The sequence below is a fragment of the Dendrobates tinctorius genome, unplaced genomic scaffold (genome assembly GCF_039654945.1).
Source record: "Dendrobates tinctorius isolate UK_male_01 unplaced genomic scaffold, ASM3965494v1 ptg000062l, whole genome shotgun sequence".
Lineage (NCBI taxonomy): Eukaryota > Metazoa > Chordata > Amphibia > Anura > Dendrobatidae > Dendrobates > Dendrobates tinctorius.
The window spans coordinates 17229777-17256003 of NW_027361730.1; the positions used below are offsets into that span (position 1 = coordinate 17229777).

General features: G+C 41.9%; 1 protein-coding gene across 1 annotated transcript in view; it reads right to left on the bottom strand.

The window, feature by feature from the left end:
* CHRNB4 (cholinergic receptor nicotinic beta 4 subunit) overlaps positions 1 to 22533 on the bottom strand; it is a 108024-nt gene extending 85491 nt beyond the window's left edge. The window contains exon 1 of the mRNA XM_073579338.1: positions 22506 to 22533. The gene's annotated coding sequence lies outside the window, so the exon portion shown is untranslated. The remainder of the gene's footprint in view (positions 1 to 22505) is intronic.
* Positions 22534 to 26227: the final 3694 nt, after the last annotated feature.

The following is a 26227-nucleotide window of genomic DNA, read 5'->3' on the forward strand; positions in this document are numbered from 1 at the left end:
CGCAATGTTGCAAAAGATGATGGTTGTTCACAGTCAGCTGTGTCTAAAATCTGGACCAAATACAAACAATATGGGAAAATTGTTAAGGGCAAATATCAAACTTTATTTAGGGGCCTATAGTAGACATCATACTGTGTGGGGGTCTGTGGTGCCTCTCGGACTATATATTGGGGGCTGTGGTGGATACCATACTGAATGGGAAGCTGTGGTGACAATCTTCCCATGCGGGGTGCTGTGGGGCATCATAATTTGTGTAAGGTTTGTGGGGCAATCATACTATGTGAGGTCATCATACTTTCTGTGGGCATAATACTCTATGGTGGTCATGAAAGGGGTATTATACTGAGTGAGACCACTTAGGGGCTTCAGTAGGGGCAAAGTTATCAGTTTCTTAAAATGTTGGGAGATATGCTCTTATTTGACTGAGATGTGGTGGGATTTTTTTCTATGGGGAGCCAGTTATTTCTATGTACACCCCTGCTCTGAATGTCTTTTTTATAAGGATGCACAATGGGGGATTGTTATTATTTTAGGGAAACCAATGAGTCATTATTATTATTATTATTATTATTATTATTAACTCTTTAGTGATAGAGCCAATTTAGTGCTTAATGACCAGGCCAATTTTTACAATTCTGACCACTTTCACTTTATGAGGTTATAACTATGGAATACTTAACGGATCCTGCTGATTCTGAGAATGTCTTTTTGTTACATATTGTACTTCATATTAGTGGTAAAATTTATTTAATAAGACTTGCGCTTATTTATGAAAAAAAAACGGAAATGTGGCGAAAATTTTGCAATTTTCAAACTTTTGATTTTTATGCCCTTAAATCAGAGGGATATGTCACACAAAATACTTAATAAATAACATTTCCCACATGTCTAATTTACATCAGCATAATTTTGGAAACAAAATTAATTTTTTTTTGTTAGGAAGTTATAAGGGTTAAAAGTTGACTAACGATTTCTCATTTTTACAGCAACATTTACAAAACCATTTTTTTAGGTACCACCTCACATTTGAAGTCACTTACAAGTGTAAAAAGAGAAAATGAACCACAAAATTTGTAGTGCAATTTCTCCTGAATACGCCAATATGAGGGGGTAAACCACTGTTTGGGCGCACAGCAGAGCTCGGAAGGGAAGGAGCACCGTTTGACTTTTTCAATGCAGAATTGGCTGGAATTGAGATCGGACACCATAAGGCATTTGGAGAGCCCCTGATGTGTCTAAATAGTGGAAACCCCCCACAAGTGACACCATTTTGGAAACTAGAGCCCTTAAGGAACTTATCTAGATGTGTGGTGAGCACTTTGAACACCCAAGTGCTTCACAGAAGTTTATAGCATAGAGCTGTGAAAATAAAAAATCATATTTTTCCACAAAAACAATCTTTTCACCTCCAAATTTTTATTTTCCCAAGGGTATCAGGAGAAATTAGACCCCCAAAGTTGTTGGGCAATTTGTCTTGATTACGATGGTACCCCGTATGTGGGGGGTAAACCAATGTTTGGGCGTGTGGCAGAGATTGGAAGGGAAGGAGTGTCGGTTGACTTTTTCAATGCAGAATTGGCTGGAATTGAGATCGGACACCATGTCGTGTTTGGAGAGCCCCTGATGTGCCTAAACAGTGGATACCCCCCACAAGTGACCCTATTTTGGAAACTAGGCCACCCAAGGAACTTATCTAGATGTGTGGTGAGAACTTTGAACCCCCAAGTGTTTCACTAAAGTTTATAATGCAGAGCCGTGAAAATAAAAAATCATTTTTTTGGATAAAAAAAAGATTTTTTTAGCCCCCAATTTTTTATTTTCACAAAAGTAACAGGAGACATTGGACCCAAAAAGTTGTTGTGCAATTTTTCATGAGTACGCTGATACCCCATTTATGGGGGGAACCACTGTTTGGGCACATGGCAGAGCTGAGAAGAGAAGGAACACCGTTTAGGAATGTAGATTTTCATGGGAATGTCTTCGGGTGTCATATTACGTTTGCAGAGCCCCTGAAGCACCTAAACAGTAGAAACTCCACACAAGTGACCCTATTTTGGAAATCAGACCCCCAAAGAACTTATCTAGATGTGATGTGAGAAGTTTGAACACCCAAGTGTTTCACTAAAGTTTATAATGCAGAGCCATGAAAATAAAAAAATTTTTTCCAAAAAATGATTTTTTAGCCCCCAATTTTTTATTTTCATAAGGGTAATAGGAGAAATTGGACCCCAAAAGTTGTTGTACAATTTGTCCTGAGTACGCTGGTACCCCATGTGTGGGAGAAAAATACTGTTTGGGTACATAGCGTGGCTCGGAAGGGAAGTAGTAACGTTTTGGAATGCAGACTTTGATGGAATGGTCTGAGGGTGTCATGTTGCATTTGCAGAGCCCCTGATGTGCCAAAACAGTAGAAACCCCCACAAGTGACCTCATTTTGGAAACTATAACTCCCAAGGAACTTATCTAGATGCGCGGTGAGCACTTTGAAGCCCCAAGTGCTTCACAGAAGTTTATAACGTAGTGCCGTGAAAATAAAAAATCATATTTTTTCGACAAAAATGATCTTTTGCCCCCACATTTTTATTTTCCCAAGAGTCACCAGAGAAATTAGACCCCCAAAGTTATTGTGCAGTTTGTCCTGAGTACGCCGATATCCTATATGTGGGGGTAAACCACTGTTTGGGCGCATGGCAGAGCTCGGAAGGGAAGGAGCACCTTTTGACTTTTTCAATGCAGAATTGGCCGGATTTGAGATTGAACGCTATGTAGCGTTTGGAGAGCCCCTGATGTGCCTAAACAGTGGAAATCCCCCCAATTCTAACTTCAACCTAACCCCATCGGTGTAGAACTGTTATTACCATTGTATGGTCACTGTATGATGGTAATATCAATCTTAGTACTTGTGGTCAAATGATGGCTGCTCAGAATCTGGCACCGGAGAATCAGTGTGCTATGAAGATTCAGAAGTCTGAAGTTACATAGACTTCAACCTCAACCCATTTAATCAGTATGGTGTCATTATCGTATTATATATGCTGGTAATAGTTGGTTATATTTTGTTGGTATTTGTGTGTAATATTGCAATATTATTATTTTGTTATTTTTAATATTTAATCTCATATAGCAATATTATTGGTTTCATTAGAAATATTGGTCTGGTAGTAAATCTTGAATTCACCCAGGCAGGGTAATATTAGTAATATATCCCCATCTAGTGTTCGGGGGGCAGGGGATATCAAGGGCCTGTGTGATTTCAAATGCCAGGGCTGAATTTCAATCCCAGTCCGTACCTGCTATTGATGCTCCAGCACTGGCTAGGTTGATGTAGGTACAGTAGTGATGTCATGCTGACATCACATAACCAGTGCAACCAATGAGAGAAAAAGAGGTTCAAAACCAGCTCACCTATTCGGTCCTATGCATGTAGGAGCAGGGAAACCATGTGGCCACACGTGCGTAAACAGGAAAAAATGGGAAAATTGAAACTCCTAAAATTCCAGTGTTTATTTTAAAAAAATTGAATTCACAGTGCAAAGCAACGCGTTTCAAACACACACAGGCGTTCATTGTCATAGCTTGCTGGTCTGTGAATTCATGTTTTTAAATTTTTTTAAATAAACACTGGGAATTTAGGAGCTGGAATTTCCCCAGTGCAACCAATGACTGGGCTCAGTGGTGATGCTGATGCAAATTGAGCCACAATGAGAAGCCCAGTGATTGGCTTTAGCAGTCATGTTATGTCAACTTGACATCACCACTGCAACCACATCAACAAAGACTAACTATCACATGGCCATATTGTTAGGCCACATGCACACGGCCAGTATTTTACATCAGTATTTGTAAACCAAAACCAGGAGAGGAACAATCAGAGGAAAAGTATAATAGAAACACGTCATCACTTCTGTATTTATCACCCACTCCTGGTTTTGGCTTACACATACTGATGTAAAATACTGACCAAATAATGCAGGTATGAATGTGGCCTAACAATATGGCCATGTGATGGTGTTTGTTGAAGTGATTATGTCAAATTGACATAACATGACTTGTGGTTCCATTAACATCAGCAACACCATCACGTGTGAACACAGTCTTAAAGGGGTTTTACACATAGCGATATCGCTAGCAATATCGCTAAAACGTCACTGTGTGTGATACTTACCTCCGGCCGGCTCCCCCGCTGTCCATCGCTGATCGCGCGATAATGTCCGGCTCCATTTCTCCTCGTCAGCTGGGACTTCCTGCTGTGACGACGAGCGACGCCAGACACGAGCGGGAGGACGTCTTCATCGCTGTGTGTGAAAGGTGAGCATCGCTGTGAGATTTTTCTGTATGAAAGATCACTAGCGATCATTTAGCGATGCACCAGCGATCCTGACCGGGTCGTATCGCTCGTCGGATCGCTGGTGCATCGCTAAATGTAAAAGGGCCTTTAGCGTTTGTTCACAAGGTGTAAATTTTCAAAAACAAATTCTACTATGGACTTCAGATCAAAGGGTTGTTTTGCCTTTAAATATATTAACATATTTGTTCATTAAGGCGCCCACTGTACAGTATAAATCATAAAACATTACATACTGCTAATAAATGATCCAGTGAAGATTTATTACATTTACTCTCATATTATGGCGTCATCTGACGTTTCAAGTGTATAGTAAAGTGCATGTCCACCTAATGAGCTAAATGTGGACACACATGCTCGGTCAATTTTCCCATTGCCAGATTTCATCATAATAATCATTTTTTTAACTGCAAAGCTGCATACAGAAGTAGTTTTCTGTCCTACTTTTCGGGGAAGGAATAGAGGCACTGGCCAGCTGCTATAAGCTCCAGCTCCTTTCAATGCGTACTAGTGGCTGATGTCCAGTACTGCAGGACAACTCCTATTCAAGAGAGGGAGTAAAACACCTGGTTTATGACAGCTGATAGCTGAGGCTGGGGTGCTGAGTAACGAACCCCTAATGATCTGATATTAACCCCTTTACTACCAAGGGTGGTTTGCACGTTAACTCCCGGGCCAATTTTTACAATTCTGACCACTGTCCCTTTATGAGGTCATAACTCAGGAACACTTCAATGGATCTAGGCGACTCTGACAATGTTTTCTCGTGACATATTGTACTTCATGTTAGTGGTAAAATTTCATTCATATAACTTGCGTTTATTTGTGAAAAAAAATGGAAATTTGGCGAAAATTTTGAAAATTTCACAATTTTCCAACTTTGAATTTTTATGCTCTTAAATCACAGAGATATGGCACTCAAAAAACTTAATAAGTAACATTTCCCACATGTTTACTTTACATCAGCACAATTTGGGAACCAAAATTTTTTTTTGTTAGGAAGTTATAAGGGTTAAAAGTTGACCAGCGAGTTCTCATTTTTACAACACCATTTTATTTTTACAGACCACATCACATTTGAAGTCACTTTGAGGGGTCTATATGATAGAAAATACCCAAAAGTGACACGATTCTAAAAACTTCACTCCTCAAGGTGCTCAAAACCAGATTCAAGAAGTTTATTAACCCTTCAGGTGCTTCACAGGAATTTTTTGAAAGTTTAAAAAAAATGAACATTTAACTTTTTTTCACAAAAAAAATTACTTCAGGTTCAATTTTTTTATATTAACAAGGGTAACAGGAGAAATTGGACTGGAAAAGTTATCGTGCAATTTGTCCTGAGTACGCCAATACCAGATATGTGGGGGGGAACCACTGTTTGGGCGCATGGCAGAGCTCGGAAGGGAAGGAGCACCGTTCGACTTTTTCACTGCAAAATTGGCTGGAATTCAGATGGGATACCATGTCAAGTTTGGAGAGCTCCTGATCTGCCTAAACAGTGGAAACCCCCCACAAGTGACCCCATTTTGGAAACTAGACCCCCCAAGGAACTTATCTAGATATGTGGTTTGCACACATTGAATCCCCAAGGGCTTCACAGAAGTTTATAACGTACAGCTGTAGAATTAAAAAATTATATTTTTTCCACAAAAATGATCTTTTCACCCCCAATTTTTATTTTCCCAAGATTAACAGAACTGCAAAAGTTATTGTGTAATTTGTCCTGAGAATGCTGATACCCCATATGTGGAGGTAAACCACTATTTGGGCGCATGGCAGAGCTCGGAAGGGAAGCAGCGCCATTTGACTTTTTTGGCTGGAATTGATATCAGACGCCATGTCACGTTTGGAAAGCCCCTGATGCGCCAAAACAGTGGAAACCCCCCAATTCTAACTCCAACTCTAACCCCAACACACCCCTAGCCCTAACCCTAATCCTAGCCCTAACCCTAGCCCTAATCCTAACCCTAATGGGAAAATGGAAATAAATACATTTTTTTATTTTATTATTTTTCCCTAACTAAGGGGGTGATAATGGGGGGTTTGATTTACTATTTAAGGCGGGTTTTTATTTTTGGCAGCTGTCGCACGCTAAAAGACGCTTTTTATTTTAAAAATAGTTTATGCATCACCACATTTTGAGAGCTATAATTTTTCCATATTTTGACCCACCAAGTTATGTGAGGTCTTTTTTTTTGCGGGACGAGTTGACGTTTTCATTGGTACCATTTTTGGGTATGTGACATTTTTTGATCGCTTTTTATTCTGATTTTTGGGACACAGAATGAACAAAAACCAGCATTTCATGAATTTCTTTTGGGGGGGTGCGTTTACACCGTTCCACATGCGGTAAAATTGATAAAGCGGTTTTATTCTTCGGGTCAATATGGTTACAGCGATACGTCATTTATGTTGTTTTTTATGTTTTGGCGCTTTTATGCAATGAAAACAATTTTATATAAAAAATAATTATTTTTCCATCGCTTTATTCTGCGAGCTATAACTTTTTATTTTTTCACTGATGATGCTGTGTGGTGGCTCGTTTTTTGCGGGACAAGATGACGTTTTCAGCGGTTTCATAGTTATTTATATCTGTCTTTTTGATCGCGCATTGTTGCACTTTTTGTTCGGTGGTATGATGATAAAGCCTTATTTTTTGCTTCTTTTTTTATTTTTTAAGGGGTTCAATAAAGGGGTTAACTAGAGGGACAGATTTATAGGGCGGGTCGTTACGGACGCGGCGATACCAAATATGTGTACTTTTATTTTTTTTTATTTTATTTATTAGGGAATTTTTTTTTTTTTTATTTATTTAGCGATTTTTTTATAATTTATTTTTACACTTTTTTTTAACTTTATTACAATAACCCAGGGGGGACATAACTGTCATGTGACAGATCGCTGATCTGTCACATCACAGTTCGCTGTGACAGATCAGCGATCTGTCGCAGGCAGTGCTGCAGGCTTCCTGATGCCGGCGCTTTGCAGGCATGAGGAAGCCGCCTCCCTGCAGGCCCCGGAAGGTTCCCACCGCCATTTTGGATTCGGGAACCTGCAGGGAAGGAGACCCCCCGCAGCAGCGCTGCACATCGCGCTGCTGTGGGGGTCTCAGGGAAGCACGGAGGGAGCCCCCTCCCGATGCTTCCCTAAACCCCCGATAAACTGCGATCATGTTTCATTGCAGTGTGCCGGGGTTAACATGTCGGGGGTGGTCCGTGACCGCCCCTGACACATGGTGCCGGGTGTCAGCTGTGATAATCAGCTGACACCCGGCCGCGATTAGCTGCGCTCCCCCCGTGAGCGCAGCTGATCGCGCTAGACATACTATTCCGTCCTTGGGACTTAGGTCCCAGGGCACATGGACGGAATAGTACGTCTAATGTAGGATAGGGGTTAATTACCTATTCTAGTGATAGGTCATCAATATTTTGTGACCTGACAACATCTTGAACTTGATAACTTGATTCTGAATTATTCCATTTAGACCCTTATGTTGCCATTAAAGAAAGCTTACTGTATAAAGATATATATATATATATACACTGTGTGTATATATATATATATATATATATATAGCTCATATTAAAGGGTTTGTACCAAATATAGAAGTTATCTCCTATCCATAGGCTAGAGAGGAGGTGCACATGCCTCACCTCCTCTGTATTTAGGTGGAGCCCTGCAGAGACAATTCTTGGGATTGGTGGGGATCTCAGTGGAAGGGCCTCAAGAAATCAGGAGGTTACTGCCATCTTATGGATAGTGGATGACTCCTATATTTGGTGTAAAAAAAATTTAAATATTCTGGGAGCTGTATTAAGCAGTATGAGTAAGCTTCTCTAGTGCTATCTCCACCTTGATTTGTTTAGTATGTGAATGGGACAGTTAGGGTCCCATTACACTAAACGATGCACCAGCGATCCTGACAACGATACGACCTTGTCAGGATCGCTGGTGCCTCGCTACATGATCGCTGGTGACCTGCCAATCAGGCAGCTTCACCAGCGATCAGGACCAGCGAGGACGCTGGTATCCAAGGTAAATATCAGGTAACTAATCGAGCGCCTCACTTAGTTACCCGCTGTGTACCTTGGATACCTGCGTGCTGGGAGCTGGTATCCAAAGTAAATATCGGGTAACTAAGCGCGTGCGTCACTTAGTTACCCACTGTGTACCTTGGATACCAGCTCCCAGCGCCAGCACGCAGGTAACCAAAGTACACAGTGGGTAACTAAGCGACTCGCGCTTAGTTACCCGATATTTACCTTGGATACCAGCTCCCAGCGTCTGCTTACAGCGCTAGGAGCTCGCTGATCGTTGCTCTCCCGCTGCCACACGATGCGCGCTGGCCAGCGGGAGACCAACAATCAAAAAATGGCCCGGGACATTAGAGCACGATCAGCGATACCCGGCGGGGGGGGGGGGCAGTCGCTGATGCATGTCACAAAATCAGAGCTCTCGCTAGCAATCTCGCTGTGTGTGACAGGCCTTTACAGCTCTTGCACAGCACTGGGTAAGTAAGAAACCCACGGGGCCTGCTGGATATTATGTTGTCTACACCTGCACATTAAATCTGAGCAGGTGGTCAGTGGTTGGCTGTGGAGAAAATGGGGGGAAAAAAATTAAAATGTATTTAGGCACTAGGCAGGTCCACTTATGGTGGCACCTAGCCAGACCTTGTTTATGATGAATTTTGGAAGGCGCCATTTAAATGGGCCCATTAGAGATATTTTTATGAGAGTAAATAGCAATTACTTGTAGCACAGTGTTATTTTATTTGAAAATGTAATAGACCACTGTGGTTATGTTCTAGCAGAGAAAGGATTTTTGTGTTGCCATAGCAGGTGGCGATACCCTGCAAAAAGATGAGCCGAAGATGTCCATGCTGCAAATTCTGTATCTGATTAACACCTTCAGTTGACTGTCGCTGGTCAACTGCAAAATTATAAAAAAAAAACAGACTGAACATAACAATACGTTTTATAGTAGATTATTGGGAGTTCTGAATTAAAAAAAAATAATAAATTCCAACCACAACAAAGATATATTAAAAAATGAATTGTGCTCAGAATACAAGATAAAAAACCAAAATGATAGTAGAAAATGGCGATACACTTTAAATCCAAGCATCCTTGATGATGGTCATCTGCATTTGGCACCTGAAAGAAGGCAATGACCCAACTTTTACATGCAGCATCGGCTATCACCCTATGGCGCTCTGTGCATGATACAATTGTAGTGACATAGAGGTAATAAATAAGGAACAATGACATAGCTTGTAAAATAATAGCATTAAACCAGTGTTCCATTTTCAAAGTGTTTTCCAAATAAAAGTTTAATTGACACAGCACCAGAGTCAGAATGTGTGCCCGGGGAAGTGCGGAGGAAGCCGGAGGACTCCTGCTGTAATGTGCAGCCGCAGCCATGAGTGCGCCACAGGTTAACAGGACCTGCAACACGTGAAATCCGTGGGAGTGGCTGGAGGGAGGGGGCAAAGCCCCGTACTCACGAGAACGGCCATGGGAGCCGGTGGAGCCGAGAGAATAGTCAAGCAAGCCGAGGTCAGACCAGAGGGTACCGCGGTAACCAAAGGAGGAGACAGACAGCATGGTATATTACAAGCCGGAGTCATAAGCCAGAGAGGGTAGCGCGGTCATCAAGGGCACAAACGAGAGAATAGTAAGGGAGCTTTAGCCAAGGTCAAAACCAGAGATAAGACAGAAGGTACAGAGTCTAAGCGCAGATACAAAACGAGGGACGGGAGGGGTCATACACAGTACAAGCATACAAGAACAGGTAGTATATACAGGTATCACAAGGGTCAGCTGCTCAGCCGTGAACGGAAGTATCACTGACGACGAGTCAGGCACAGGGGTGGGTAAATATAGCCCTCTCCAAACCAAAGGGAGGCCATGCAAAATTAACCCTAGAAGAACGGTGAGGGAAATCCCATCCAGAGCCATGACAAAAAGCTGTGATTGTGTATGAATTTAGTATGCCAACTACTGTATGTCTAACTGGTCGAGGTCTTACAGCTTGGACTGTTAACAATCCGAAGACCCAGGCACTGAGTAGAATGCTATGATATGGCGGGCAGCAGCAGCATTCAGTAAATTGGGACTACGTCGTAATTCATGACACAGCGTCTGTTCAAATCAATCTATTAATGTTATTGGTGGAGCCATCCATTTAAGACGCTACATCTAGAAACTGCAAACTGTATGTTTGTCAAAATTGTCTAATGGGACATTCTTGAGCTTTCTCGACTACGTGCATATATTTTTTACTGTTTCCTTCACATGACGTGGTTAAGAGCAAGAATTTCTATATCATACCTGAATGCAGATTACAATGGCACATATAATAAAAAAATATTTTGAGAAAACTTATTGCATAACTTACATGGAATAAGCCACTAGATGTCAGCATTGTCTACATGTGATTGATCCTGATCGCTTTTTAGCACAGTCATAATCTGCCACAACTATATAGCTACTCATTGGCAATAGGACTGTGCGACGTGGTGTATTCTGTGACATAATGATAAAAAAAAATGTGTTCCTATTGTTATCCATATTATATTTAGCTATCCTTTGTCTATAGATAGATAGATATATAGATATATACAGTATGTATGTGTATAGGTTACATTGGTAATTCTGAAGACTCGTTACTGGATAATGGGGCTCTTAATCTCTAGTACTTGAATTGTAATCATACTTTACATTTTTATCCTTTGATGATGCTAAAAACTTTGAGAATATTGAAACGCAAGTGAGTCACTGACCAAATCAGGCTTAATCATCCACATTGAGCCTATATGAAAACACTGGAGCAGTCTTAATTTTGGTCATTTTATATTAACACTCAGCTCACGGAATAGACAGTTAGGCTTAAAACTGATGAAGGGAAAAAAGGACGACAAGTAACAAAGATGCCACACAGACACTTGAAGACCCAAATAAGAGACAGGCCATAATGTGTGACAGCAGCACCTTAGATATTGAATACCACTACTGATAAATGCTTATCGAGAGCATATTATTTATTAATAGCTGCTCAGTTACATCCCAGCCGATGTGTTTGGATTATATTATTATACTTCTAATATGTGTGGAATATCTTTTCATTGGTTACTTTCCATCATACATATAAATAATGACATATACTTAGGAAGCTACTTTTGAATTATGATAACTATTAAGTTATTTCTTCCAGATTTTCGGTCCTCCGGTGTATGTTGAAAATGATAATATTATATCACACACATTAGTATTTACTAGACGACTTAGTGCACTGACATGCACCATACCTAGTAGTGTTCTGGATAACGCCATTTCTTAGAATTGCCAGTTTCATTCATCTAAGGACCAATCTCAGATAATGTCAGTGACAGTAATGCTGACGTCCCGCACATTCTTCTCAGTAACAATAAAAGAATGAAGCCTACATTACTTACAGTCTACCAGAAGCACAGCGGCTACGGACAGTAGGGCGGTCAGACCTCCCATGGTACATCAGACGCGTCCTTCAGCCTGGCACCAGGGTGGTTGGGTGATGGACTCAGGATAGGCGATAGCTCCAGGATATAGGGTTGATCCGAATGTGGGATCACATAGACAACAGCAGTTAAAGTTTGTGAGCAGCAGAGAGGGGAAGGCACAAGGGATGATCGTAGCTCCAGCAGCAAGTTAGTGCCTCCAGGGTGGCAGAGCAGCCGCTGTATGGGAGAAGATCCCTCTGGATGCTTATGGTCCGTGTGGAGCTTCTCGTGCTGTAAGATCTGCAACGTGCACCATAAATATCTCTGCTGCGTGTAACCACTCACTTGAGCACGCAAGAAACCAGTCATTCCCCTACATCCTTCGTATTAGCGCACGAAGAGGTTAATCTTTCTCGCGGAGCAAATTTAGGATTTAGCCATTAGCTCTTTTACAACATGTGAAAACACAGACTTTACCCTTTTCCCAATTTTTCCTTTCCTATCCTGAGACAGGTGTAGACACGGCTCAGGACAGTTCCTCTTTTGTAATCCTTTAATAATTATGTTCTCCTTTCAGATATTGAAAATTTTGGCGGCATAGGCATAGTTCTGGATCCTCCCCTCCCGCAGTCACAAGCGGCCAGCGGCTATGCTTATTTTTTGCGCATGCGAAGAAGTAACTTCATGCCACCCAGTGCCACGCGCTGTGCCAGGTTTTCCTGGCTTGTTCATTCCTTCAGCTATAAAAGGGACAAGAAGCTTTCTCTGGTTCTTTCAAGCATCCAGCTGTTATAAGCAGCATGCATCCTGACCTTCCTGCCCAGTATTGGCTCATCTCTCACAATGAGTAATCCTGGGATGCCCCCTTGTGGACTGCGGCGAATTAGTACCTACATGCAGTATTAAGACTTGTTTCTGATTAGTTCTGAATACAAGCAAACATCATTTATAAAAGTTGTCAGATTCCCCTTGAACAGGTGTAGGGATGTTGACTGTCTTAGCCTGTTCCTGCTCCTGAAGACAACAGATGCACTGTGTGAATACTGTTGTGTGGTTTTATATGTGAAAGTAACGTGTGTCTAATGTAATATTACATGGTGATGTACAGTATATAAGGTGTTAATGCATAATGTGAATATAGCATAAGGATAAGCTTAGGACAGCATAGGATATAGAATAAGGATAAGTAGGTTCAGCATGTTAGGTAGGAAATGGTTAAGGTTAGGATCAGCCCAGTGGGGGGCACTAGTGCTGATGAGAAGGAGGGCACTTCCTGGTTAGGGGGAGTTCAGTGTAGGCTAGTGAAGTGTGGAGTGGGCTCAAATTTAGTTGGTGGGGTGGGTTGCTAGGGGCATCATGGGCAAAACGTTCAGTGTAGTGGGAGGCCAAATGGAGATCCCTGATGGACATTCCAACAGCAATAGACTAGAAGCAGAATATCCAAACTTGAGTGAAGTAAAAAATCTTTTTATTCTGACAAATTCCGTGCGAGCAAACCGCCATAGTGCAAACAGCAGATTTAAATAGCATTCCTAATTGGCGACACACCATTTGGAACAAATAGTACCTCCCCCTTCCTAGCAAATTCACCCACTAATCAGCACATAACATCTAAAAACTCTCTTCACATCATATATATTACATATAATATAATAGAAAGATACTGGTATACACTACAGCAATTGAAAGACATACAGATCGCAAGTTTCAAATGTCATAAAATGAATAGAAAATCTCAGAATCCCTACAGAGTCCGCATTCTTGTAGTTATGGTAGCAACTCCAGCAATCTAGACAGTCTCCTGATATCAGGTTACAATATCCACCCTGATAGCGTCCAGTCCTGAATCAGATCTCATTGCATCAGGCTGTCACATGATTCGCAGTACCATGCATGCGCGGGTATTGCCCAATCAGAAAGAAAGCTATATCAGCACCATAGTGATTAAGTCACCTGACTCTGAATAGAGGTCACATGACCACAGGTCCTGCATGACCTGTGGTCATGTGACCTCTATTCAGAGTCTGGTGATGTAATCAAGTGTAAGTAATTATGTATTCCTATTGGTTTATCCCTGCTTAAATAGGCTGTTATCCAACAACCCGCTGCCCCTAGATGAAGCATTCCTTGCGAAACGCACTTCGAGTGCGGTCGGACCCCTTAAACACCTTGCTGCAGTCTCTGAGACATGTGGGTATTTATTATGTTTTGCAAACTCTGATTCACTTTTATATTTAATCTTATGTTGAAGGCTTACTTTGATATTATATTATCAACTGCCTTACTTCATATACGTTTACATGCAGTTTTGTGTTGCCCACATCTTGATATACTCCATTTGACTTACACATATTGCAGCAAGATTCCCACTATAGCTTAAATTCTGCTCTGTCAATGTCCCCTGTTTTTTATTTTCCACTTTTTCCTGTGGGGTCTCATCTTTCTTATATGCTTTTTAACCCTGCAGGACAAAGCGCGTCATAAACGTCTGACAGTTACCGCACTTTGACACGCTAGGCCAGTCATGACTTTGAACTGTCACTGCGTATATGCACACAGTGCTGCAATGACAGTTCAGTGCTGACAGCTACAGGGACCCATGCTGTTAGCCCCAGCACACAGATCGCTGTGATCGATCAGTCAATCTGACTGACCGATTACGGCATGATCGTGCAGAAGGTGCTGAAATATCAGCACCTCCTGCAGGATCATAGCAGGAGCTCAGTGCTGCTAGTGTCCAAGCTCCTGCGCTAACAGTCAGTGATGGTGCCAGCATCACCACTGGCTTTTTTTAGCCCCTAAATGCTGCGATCAAGAGCAATCACAACATTTACAAGGCAGGCAAAGGGACGGGAGCTCCCACTGCCTTCAGATCAGCGCCCGATGACATGATCGGGGGGGTACCCGATCGTTGCATGGTGACATGCTCAAAGCTGGAGCATTCCAGTGCATTATACCTGCAATCAAAATAAAAAAAAGTGAAACTATAGTGGAACTATGTAAAATAGTAAAAAAGTAAAAAAAAAATTGCAAAAATGTTAAAAAAAAATACAAAATTATTTTAAAAAATAAAAATTATTACATTAATAAATAAACCTTTTTATGCAAAGAAAAAGAAAGATAAACAAAAAAGTACACATATTTGGTATCGCCACATATGGAAAGGCCCAATCTTTGAACTCTGTAAAAAAAAAAAATGTGGCAAACTATACTGTTTCATCATACTGCTTTAAAAAAAAGTGGAATAAAACGCAATCAAAAAGATAAATGTAAATAAAAATGGTATCTCTGAAAACGTTATCATGTCCTGCAAAAAACAAGCTGCCATACGGCTGCATCAGAGGAAAAATGTAAAAGTTATAGCTCTCAGAATATAGCAATGCAAAAATATTTCTTATTTCTATTAGAGTATTTATTGTGTAAAAGTGCAAAAACATCAAAAAAGATACAAATGTGGTATCATTGTAATCGTGTTGACCCAAAAAATACAGTTGCTTTATCAATGTTACCATATTTGAAACAGCATAAAGCCCACCACAAAAGAAACAATTCCTGAATTGCTGTTTTTTCGTTAATTCTGTCTCCCAAAATTGAATAGAAAGCGATCAAAAAATGTTATGCGCCCAAAAAAGGTACCAATAAAAATGTCAACTCACCCCACAAAAAACAAGCCCCCACATGACTCTATCATCAGAAATATGGAAAATTTATAGTTCTTAAAATACGGCAAAGCAAAAACTAGTTTTTTCAAAGAAAGAAGCATCTTTTAGTGTGTCAGCAGCCAAACATAAAAATATTATGTAAATCTGGGAGCGCTGTAATCGCACCGCCCCAAAAAATAAAGTTCTCTAATCAATTATATCACTTGAGGAACAGTGTAAAAAATAAATAATACCAATTATTCACCTGTTGTTGACTTTTTCATGCTGTCTACAAAAGATTGCAGTAAGGTTCAGCTCACATTTATCCAGCGCTCTACGCTGAGCCCTTACACTGGTAAATCTCTGAAATACAGGATTCAGATGGAACCCCTCAGTGGTAGATTCTTGATAATGAGGCACATGAAGGCACTGATGATGCCGTCTGGTCTATAATCTAGCAGTGTATGTCTTTTTAGGCACGCATAAAAGCGTGTTTGGCCACAGTTTTGTGCACTTCTGAAAAGAAAAACACCACTGAACAGAGGTCAGGCAGAGTCCACTATAACTCTGCTAACTCATTATAGTGAAGGATCCCTCGGGGGTTTCATCTGAATCACGCCACTCAGAGATTTAGATGGAAACCACGATGTAAGTGCTCACCTCAGAGCGCAGGATAAATGTGATACCAAACGTTATGTAAAATGTTCCCAATAAAAGTTTCAACTCAATCCACAAAAAAAGCAAATCGTCACTCAGGTCCATCATCTGTTAACAGAAATATAGAGGACTTCCACGTTACTGGTAGCACAAAGGTTCTGGAAAAGCGTTAGTTAGGTCCATATATATTTGGACAGAGACATTTTTCTAATTTTGGTTCTAGACATTACCACAATGAATTTTAAAAAAAACAATTCAGATGCAGTTGAAGTTCAGACTTTCAGCTTTCATTTGAGGGTATCCACATTAAAATTGGATGAAGGGTTTAGGAGTTTCAGCTCCTTAACATGTGCCACCCTGTTTTTAAAGGGACCAAAAGTAATTGGACAATTGACTCCAAGGCTATTTCATGGACAGGTGTGGGCAATCCCTCGTTATGTCATTCTCAGTTAAGCAGATAAAAGGCCTGAAGTTGATTTGAGGTGTGGTGCTTGCATTTGGAAGGTTTTGCTATGAAGGAAACATGCGGTCAAAGGAGCTCTCCATGCAGGTGAAACAAGCCATCCTAAAGCTGCAAAAACAGAAAAAACACATCTGAGAAATTGCTACAACATTAGGAGTGGCAAAATCTACAGTTTGGTACATCCTGAGGAAGAAAGAAAGCACTGGTGAACTCATCAATGCTAAAAGACCTGGGCGCCCATGGAAGACAACAGTGGTGGATGATCGCAGAATAATCTCCATTGTGAAGCAAAACCCCTTCACAACAGCCAACCAAGTGAACAACATTCTCCAGGAGGTAGGCGTATCAATATCCAAATCTACCATAAAGAGAAGACTGCATGAAAGTTAATACAGAGGGTTCACTGCACGGTGCAAGCCACTCATAAGCATCAAGAATCAAAAGACTAGACTGGACTTTGCTTAAAAAATATCTAAAAAAGCCAGCACAGTTCTGGAAGAACATTCTTTGGACAGATGAAACCAAGATCAACCTCTACCAGAATGATGGAAAGAGAAAAGTATGGCGAAGGCGTGGTACAGCTCATGATCCAAAGCATACCACATCATCTGTAAAACACGGCGGAGGCAGTGTGATGGCTTGGGCATGCATGGCTGCCAGTGGCACTGGGTCACTAGTGTTTATTGATGATGTGACACAGGACAGAAGCAGCCGAATGAATTCTGAGGTATTCAGAGCCATACTGTGTGCTCAGATCCAGCCAAATGCAGCCAAACTGATTGGTCGTCGTTTCATTCTACTTCTACAGCTGGACAATGACCCAAAACATAAAGCCAAAGCAATCCAGGAGTTTATTAAAGCAAAGAAGTGGAATATTCTTGAATGGCCAAGTTAGTCACCTGATCTCAACCCAATTGAGCATACATTTCACTTGTTAAAGACTAAACTTCATACAGAAAGGCCCACAAACAAACAGCAACTGAAATCCACCGAAGTGAAGGCCTGGCAGAGCATCAAAAAGGAGGAAGCACAGCGTCTGGTGAAGTCCATGAGTCCAAGACTTCAGGCAGTCATTGCCAACAAAGGGTTTTCAACCAAGTACTAGAAATGAACATTTTATTTACAATTATTTAATCTGTCCAATTACTTTTGGTCCCTTTAAAACAGGATGGCACATGTTAAGGAGCTGAAACTCTTAAGGGCCTGTCACACTAAGCGATATCGCTAGCAATATCGCTATAACTTGTGACGTTATAGCGATATTGCTAGCGATATCGCTGTGTGTGATACTTACCTCCGACGGCTCCCCCGCTGGTTATCGCTGATCGCACAAGAACGTCCAGGACTGTTTCTCGTCGTCAGCTTCCTGCGGCGCTTCCTGTGGAGAGACGAGCGTGGAGCCGGGCGGGAGGACATCAGGATCGCCTAGTGTGACAGGTAAGTAGCGACCCCCGACCGCTGCAATGTCGCTGGTGAGATTTGCCTGTGTGGCAGCTCACTAGCGACCACTTAGCGATGTACCAGCAATCCTGACCGCGTCATATCGCTGGTCGGGATCGCTGGTGCAGCGCTAAGTGTGACAGTACCTTTAAACCCTTCATCCAATTTTAATGTGGATACCCTCAAATGAAAGCTGAAAGTCTGAACTTCAACTGCATCTGAATTGTTTTGTTTAAAATTCATTGTGGTAATGTCTAGAACCAAAATTAGAAAAATGTTGTCTCTGTCCTAATATATATGGACCTAACTGTATTTCTCCTCATCCCCATTCTAAGCCTCACAGTGTGCAATTATCCACACTGAGAGTCCACAAGTTTGGTAGGGGTAATATTTCAAAAATTGGGTAACTTGAGGGGTGTATTCTGTTCTTATAGCTCTTCGGAGCTCTGTATATGTGCAGCACGGTGGCTCAGTGGTTAGCACTGCAGCCTTGCAGCGCTGGGGTCCTGGGTTCGAATCCCACCAAGGATAACATCTGCAAGGAGTTTGTATGTTCTTCCCGTGTTTGCGTGGGTTTCCTCCGGGCACTCCGGTTTCCTCCCACATTCTAAAGACATACTGATAGGGAATTTAGATTGTGAGCCCCATCAGGGACAGTGATGAAAATGTGTGCAAACTGGAAAAACGGAATATGTTAGCGCTATATAAAAAATTAAAGATTATTATTATATGAAGTTTGCAAACTATTCTAGGAAAATCTGCACTCTAGGAGACAAATAACGCTCCGTCCCTCCCAAGTCTCACCGTGTAGATAAGCAGTACTGTATATTGGGTATTTCCACATTCAGCAGAAATTGTGTGACAAATTTTGATGTCATTTTTACCCATTTCTCAGTGTAAAAATATAAAATCTTGGGCTAAAACTATTTTTTGTGGTAAAAATGTAATTACTTTTTCTTCACTGCCCACTGGTATAAAATTCTATGACACACCCATGGTGTTAATATGATCACTGCACCCCTAGATGAATTCATTGAGAGGTGTAGTTTGTGAAATGGGGTCATTTATGGGTGATTCTGCTGTTCTGGCACCTCAGAGGCTCTTCTAGTGGGTCATGGCACCTGCAAACCATAACAGTAAAATCTGCACTATAATATGTCGCTCATTCCCTTCTGAGCTTTGCACTGTGCCTCAAGAGTAATTTAATTACATGTGGGGTATTGGCACACTCAGGAAAAATTGCACAACAAGCTGAGAGGTACATTTTTTCAGATTAGCCCTTATGAAAATTAAAAATTTTGGGGGAAAAAAAAACAACATTTTAGTGGTAAAAATTTAATTATTCTTTCTTTACCGCCCAATGGTATAAATTTCTGTGAGGTACATGTGCTGTCAACATGCTCTTTGCACCCCTAGAGGTGTAGTTTGTAAAATGACATCACTTATGGGGGGTTCTGCTGTTCTGGCACCTCAGGGGCTCTGCCAATGTGACATGGAACCCTCAAACCATTACAGCAAAATATGAACTCCAATATGGCACTTCATACCTTTTAAGCTTTGCACTGTGCCTCAAAAGTAGTTTCTGACCACACATGGGGTATCTACTTACTCAGGAGAAATTGCAAAGAAAATTTGGGGTTCATTTTCTCCTGTTACCCTTGTGAAAATAAAAAATTTGAAGCTAAAAGAAAATGTTTTGGGGAAAATTAGAATTTTTATTTTCATGGCTCTACAGTAAGAACTTCTGCTAAGCACCTTGGGGTTCAAGGTGCTCACCACACATCTAGGTACATTCCTTAAGGGGTCTAGTTTATAAAATAGGGTCACTTGTGGGGGGGGGTTCAACTATTTAGGCACATCAGAGGCTCTCCAAACGTGAGATGGCGTCCGCTCCTGACTCCAGCCATTTTTGTGTTCCAAAAGTCAAACGTGCGCCTTCCCTTCCGAGCCTTGCCATGCGCCCAAACAGTAGTTTTCACCCACATATGGGTATCGGCACACTCAGGAGAAATTGCACAACAAAATTAGGGGTCCATTTTTCCTGTTACCAATGTGAAAATCCAAAAATTGTGGCTAAAGTAAAATTTTTGTGAAGAAAAGTTAAATGTTAATTTTTCCTTCCACATTCCATTAATTCCTGTGAAAATATAAAAATGATAATCTTTTAACCCTTCCAACTTCCTAACAAAAAATTATGTTTCAAAAATTGTGCTGATGTAAAGTAGAAATGATGGAAATGTTATTTATTAACCATTTCGTGTGACAAAAACTCTCAAGTTTAAGGGCATAATATTTAAAATATTGAAAATTGTGACATTTTCAACCTTTTTGCCAAATTTCTGATATTATCACAAATAAACGGAAGTTATATCGAACAAATTTAACCACTACCATGAAGTACAGTATGTCACAAAAAAAAAAACAATCTCAGAATCAGTGGGATCCGTTGAAGCGTTCCAGAGCTATAACCTCATAAATTGACGCTGGTCAGATTTAAAAAATGAGCTTCTGTCATCAACCTACAAAGTGGCTTGGTCCTTAAAGGGTTAGTATTTTCTGTGTATTTATCTCAAATAAAAATGATGATTTTAATGGCTTGAATTTTTCCCTTATTGGTGTTATTGCTTGTTAATGCATTTACTGTCCGTAAGCCTTATTGCATGGGTTGTAAATTTAGGTGTTCAAATACTAAAGACGCTTGCATTGAAGGGGTGGAATGATTCTGAGACTGCTGTACTCACAACAAGTCTCATTTTGTGATGAATTTGGAGTAATCACCCGTTACATTAGTTGACTTATTTGAAATGCTTTTTCTTATTGGCTTATAACAGCAGAAAGTCTGTACGCTTTGTTAATAAACCTCAGTTGCAATGAGAGGAGGTTATTGTGAAACTGTATGAAGATATATCTAAAGATAAAAAGATCTAATCTTCTGGATATCGTGACCTATCTCCACAGTTCACTTGGTCCCATAAACACTAATGGAATTCCAAGGAATCACAGCCATAATTGAATCAATAGGTTAGAAGCTTCTCTTGTCATTGAATAGATGAATGGTCATTCTAGGGGCACGACCTTTACTAGGCATATTCTAGCCAATTAGTACATTTCTTCTGATCACCTAGTATACATCAATGTATAAAGTCTACTGGCAAATAACATTTTGTAAGATGGATCTGATGATAAACGTTGCTGTTTTTAGTCATTTGTAGGGTTATACAGTAGATCCACCCTGCTAGATAATCTTTATAGACAATATTGGCTGCTGTATAATAGAGCAAAACTCAACAAAAGGGAAATGGGCAAAGTTTTATTGATGTCCTGCTGTGCTGGCTACTTCCTACCCTTTAGGGTACGTGCACACGCTGCGGATTGGGGTGCGGAGTTGGCGGCGCGGATTTTGTAAAATCTGCAGGTAAATCTGCAGGTCAAAAGACCTGCGGTTTTACCTGTGGATTGGCCAGCGGTTTTGCCCTGCGGTTTTTCTTTTCCACAATGGAGGAGATAGCAAACTGCAGGGGATTCCGCAGAAAGAATTGACATGTCAATTCTTTCTGCGGTTTAGAAACCGCAGGAACACCGCGCGGAAAAATCCGCACCGTCTGCACTGCGGTTTTTAATATCCATAGGATATTATGGTACTGTACACCGCAGCAAAAACTGCTGCGGATCCGCAGCGGCCAAATCCGCTGCGGAACCGCAGCAGAATCCGCAGCGTGTGCACACAGCCTTAAAATATGTCCCTTTCTTTCCCACCCTAAATGTGTCACTCATTAGAAGGATTAAGGAAAAGGGTACAGCTGGACAGGCACTGCCAGATTTTAGCTTCATTTAGTTCTTTTCACCATTATGTTTAAATGCAAACAGCAATGAATGAGCAAAGCACTTACTCGTTCATAGGGTGAAATGATCTTTTCAGCAGCGCAAAAGGTACAGAGGAAACAGGACTCGTACTGCCAAGAACCATGGTAGTCTATGAGCTCGAAGAGATCGCCAATCTGTATAAAGGTCGGACCACCAATCATGCTATCGGACCTGTGAAAACGGACTCTTTACCCATAATAGAACGCTCAGTGCACATAGGCTGCTATGGTTCTAGGCAGTGCGGGCTCTGTTTACACAGGATCATGTCCGAATGAGAGGTATGATCGTTTGTGCTGCATAAAACATTATTTCACTCGATAAACGAGCATTTTCCTCATTCGTGGGGTGACAGGCAGCCTATTTATCTGGCAAGATAATCGTGAAGCTAGTGTTTTTAAAAACATTTGTTCATGATAATCTTTCTCTTTGCAACTTCAGAGGTATGGTTCCCTATTTATTTCGAAAGAAAGATAAACAAGTGTGAATCCTTTTAGTTCCTTTAGTATGTTATACATTTTTTTTGTTTATTTGTTTTTTAGCAGCCTGTAGCCATTACATGCCATTAAGGGGTTAAGATAACCTTGGGCAGACAATAAAATCTTCAGAAATACTTACTAGCAGTGTCCTCAAAGTGAAAGCTCCACTCCAGTGGGGGGGGGGGGTTTACACTGGAGTGGTGCTATTAATCTAAGTTCCCTGCAGCTACTCTCACCAGCTGCACCTACTTCATCTTTCTTTAGCACTGCTCCGATTGGTCTTCGATAGGTTGTAACCTTCCAGATCGCTCCAGTGTTTGCTTGGTGATCTGGAAGTCAAAATTCACTGTAAGTCTGGTTTCACATTAGCGTTTTTTAGAGCTGCACATGCGCCATGCGCCCCTATGATTAACATGGCGGGCGCATGGTCTAGCGTTTGCACGTATGCGTTTTCGTGAGCATGCGTTTTTTGTAGTGTGCGCCTAGGCACGCCCGACGCAACCTGTTGCATTTTTTGTTCCGTCCAATGGCGTAAAAAAGCGCATGCGCACGCTTGTGCATGGAATGCGACAAAATGACGCATCAAAAGACCTGCGCTTTTACCTGCGGATTGCTCTGCGGTTTTGCCCTGCGGTTTTTCATCTCCTCAATGGAGGAGATGGCAAACCACAGCAGAATCCACAGAAAGAATTGACATGTCAATTCTTTCTGCGGATTGAAAACCGCAGATAATCCGCGCAGAAAATTCTGCACCGTCTGCACTGCGGTTTTTGATTCCCATAGGGAATCATGGTACTGTACACCGCAGCAAAAACTGCTGCGGGTCCGCAGCGGCCAAAACCGCTGCGGAACCGCAGCAAAATCCGCAGCATGTACACACACCTTTACACTTAAAGTTGTGCCTAATTTATCACACATCATACAAGATTTTGATAAATGTATCTCAAACAAATACAAAGCAGCCAGAAAAAAGCTGACTTCCAAAATTCCTCTCAATATTAATTCCTATCCCTTATGTGAGAAGGTCACTGGTAAAATACTGGAGGGAAGATATGTGTCACTGAGGATGTTAGCCTCAGTGATATGAGAATGGACAAATGCTCCAGCATACTAAATGCTGAGAGGGGTTAATCGACTATATTAAGGGCTGAGTTTTTGTGAACAGCTAAAGAGTGGTGGGAGGCTTTTCACCATATCTCCACCCCAGGGTGTGGTCCAGAAGGTAACTGTGGAATGTTTGGACTCATTCAGCATTCGTTGGGTCTAAAGATGAGATCTCCAGAGCTGTGCTCTTGTTAAAGAGAACTGAATCGCGGATCCCTGCAGTCACTCAGACTGTACTATATGCTATTTTGGCTTCCCGTTATGCCAGAAGGGCCATATTTCTTTACCTAATTTTGGACTGGATTGTGCAGTATGTTTGTAATGAACATGTTGACAACTTAAACGGAAAGTGTTCCTGTGACTACCTCTTTATGCAGCCGAGTGAGTTGATCTAGCACACTTAGTGTTTCCTCCCTGCCTTCTAATGATATGTATATAAACATGATATTTTCATAATTTTAGTATAGGGGTTCCTTTGCTCACATTAGAAAATCGTTTGTATTAACCATTCCATTCCAAGAGAAACTGGAAGAAACAGAATTAGGGCTTTGAGATGCTGCTTGCAGAACACTGGACAAATACCATAAGTCTGCAATAATACCAACAGAAATTCTTTGACAGTCCATAAAATAGGGTACCTTTTCCCTTCACGTAGAAAAAAATTTGCCATTTCCATGAATTTTTTAAAGCTGGACAGACTTGTACAGATTTTTATAACTGTATTAATCATTCTTTTACAATTCATAGTCAAAGCAGCTAATGTCTTCATTGAGGATTTATGGTCTGTAGACATGTATCACTTGTAATCTTAATTGGGCTGTCCAAGTTTTCTGTATAATTTGTGTGTCTACCTAGGATGCAGAATGCTGACAGTTTGTAATAGGCCAGCGTCAACTAAACGTATGTAAAATTGGTCCGAGTCTCCCTGCCGAGAATCGTACGTGTTCTCCTTATGGTCATCCGTGAGTAATGCGTTTGCAATGCGACAATGCGATTTTCTCATATGACATCCGTATGGCTTTACATTTCTCACTGATTTTCCCCCATTGAAGTATGGCTCAATGGGCTGAAATGAGGAAAATGTGTGCATATTTGTCGCAAGCTACAAAGATGGTCCGTGTGGCATCCGATTTTTACTCGCACCAATAGGCTTGCATTGGCAAGTCTCGGACGATATATGTGTACAATCGAAGCAGCAATAAAAATATATGGTGAGCTGCTCCATAGATTAACACTGGTCCGAGTGCTATGCGATGTTTTCTCGCATAGCACTCGTCCGTATTCTATGGTAGTGTGACACCGGCCTTATGCTCCCTCTCAGCAGTCTGCATCAGTCCTAGGTATCACACTTAGGACTGATGCAGTCGCTGCGCGTTGCTGTGTACATTAGTTACCAGCGCGCTGATGCAGGGAGCTGGTAATTAAGGTACACATCGGGTTTCTAAGCGGCGCGCATCACTTAGAAACCCGATGTGTACCTTGGTTACCAGCTCCCTGCATCAGCGCGCTGGTAACTAAGGTACACATTGGGTTTCTAAGTGGGTCGCCCTCCCAGGGCTGTGGGGTACTCGGTACCGGGCCGGTGTCAGGGGAATGTGTCACAGCAGCAGTGACCCAGTCCGTGGCCCTGGGCGCCCAATATCAATGGCGGTGGTGTTAAAGGTGATAAGTTTATTGGCATAGTTCGTGATGCCACCCGTGGTATTTGGCAAGTGAGGTGTTAGCCAACGCTGCGTACAGATCCTCTGGGACTGATGGTGTGGTGCAGCAGAGATGGTATAGCTCCCCACAGGTGGAGCTGTAGTCCCAGGGCAGTGTAGGTGCAATGGATGAGGAGAGGCACAGGATGGTGTAGATGTTGTTACCCAGGTATAGCGATGCGGGAATAACTGGAGGACACCTGAGCATGCGGTTCCAAAGCTTTACTCACTGTTTGCAGTTCACACAACTGCCTGCCTCCGTACTGTGTTCTCCAGGTCAGGGCTCCAGCCAACCTCCAGGCAGGACAGGACTCTCCCTTCCACACTCCGCCAATATGTACCTTCACTGAACAACTCCTCAAATGCACCTTTAGGTGCGAAGCACTCCAGTACTTAGTTACCCTGGAATGCCTCTCTCTAGATGTTCCTAGTCTTTACTTGTATGACAGACAGCTGTAGCCTGCTTCGGGGACTCCTCTCCTGAGTCCCGGCTCTCTATCCGTTTCGCTGTTGTGTCCCAAGTCTATGGTGGGAATAAGGCGTTAGCGGCTCACTACTCCTCCGGTGTCTGTTGCCGGATATAAAGATCCAATCAATCTCGGGGACCGGGCCGCGGCCTTTGCACTGAGAACCTATAGGCAGGGTTCCTATCCAACCCACTCCTCCTCTCTGTTCTCCTTCTCCTTCATTCCGATCTGTTCTATCTCTCTCTTATGGAATCTGTGGTCTTCAGTCTATGTCTCTTTCTCCTTCTCTTCCTTCCCTGAGAAGCTCGTTCCACTAAGACCAGTCCTCAGCCTCTCCTGTCTGACTGCCTTCCTCTGCCTTGAGCTCCTCTCAGGCTGACCTGCTGTCAGCCTGCTCTCTTCTCTGGGTCTCTCCCAGACTCCTCTCTGGGTCTCTTCCAGACTGAACTCTGTCAGACTGACATCAAATCCTACACTTTCCCTCTCTTTTATATCATCTAACTCCACCCGCCTCCCAGCACATCTCGTGTTACGAAGCAGGGTTCCACGAGGGGTGCTCTGCTAACCCCCAGCCTGTAGCTGTTAGGTGG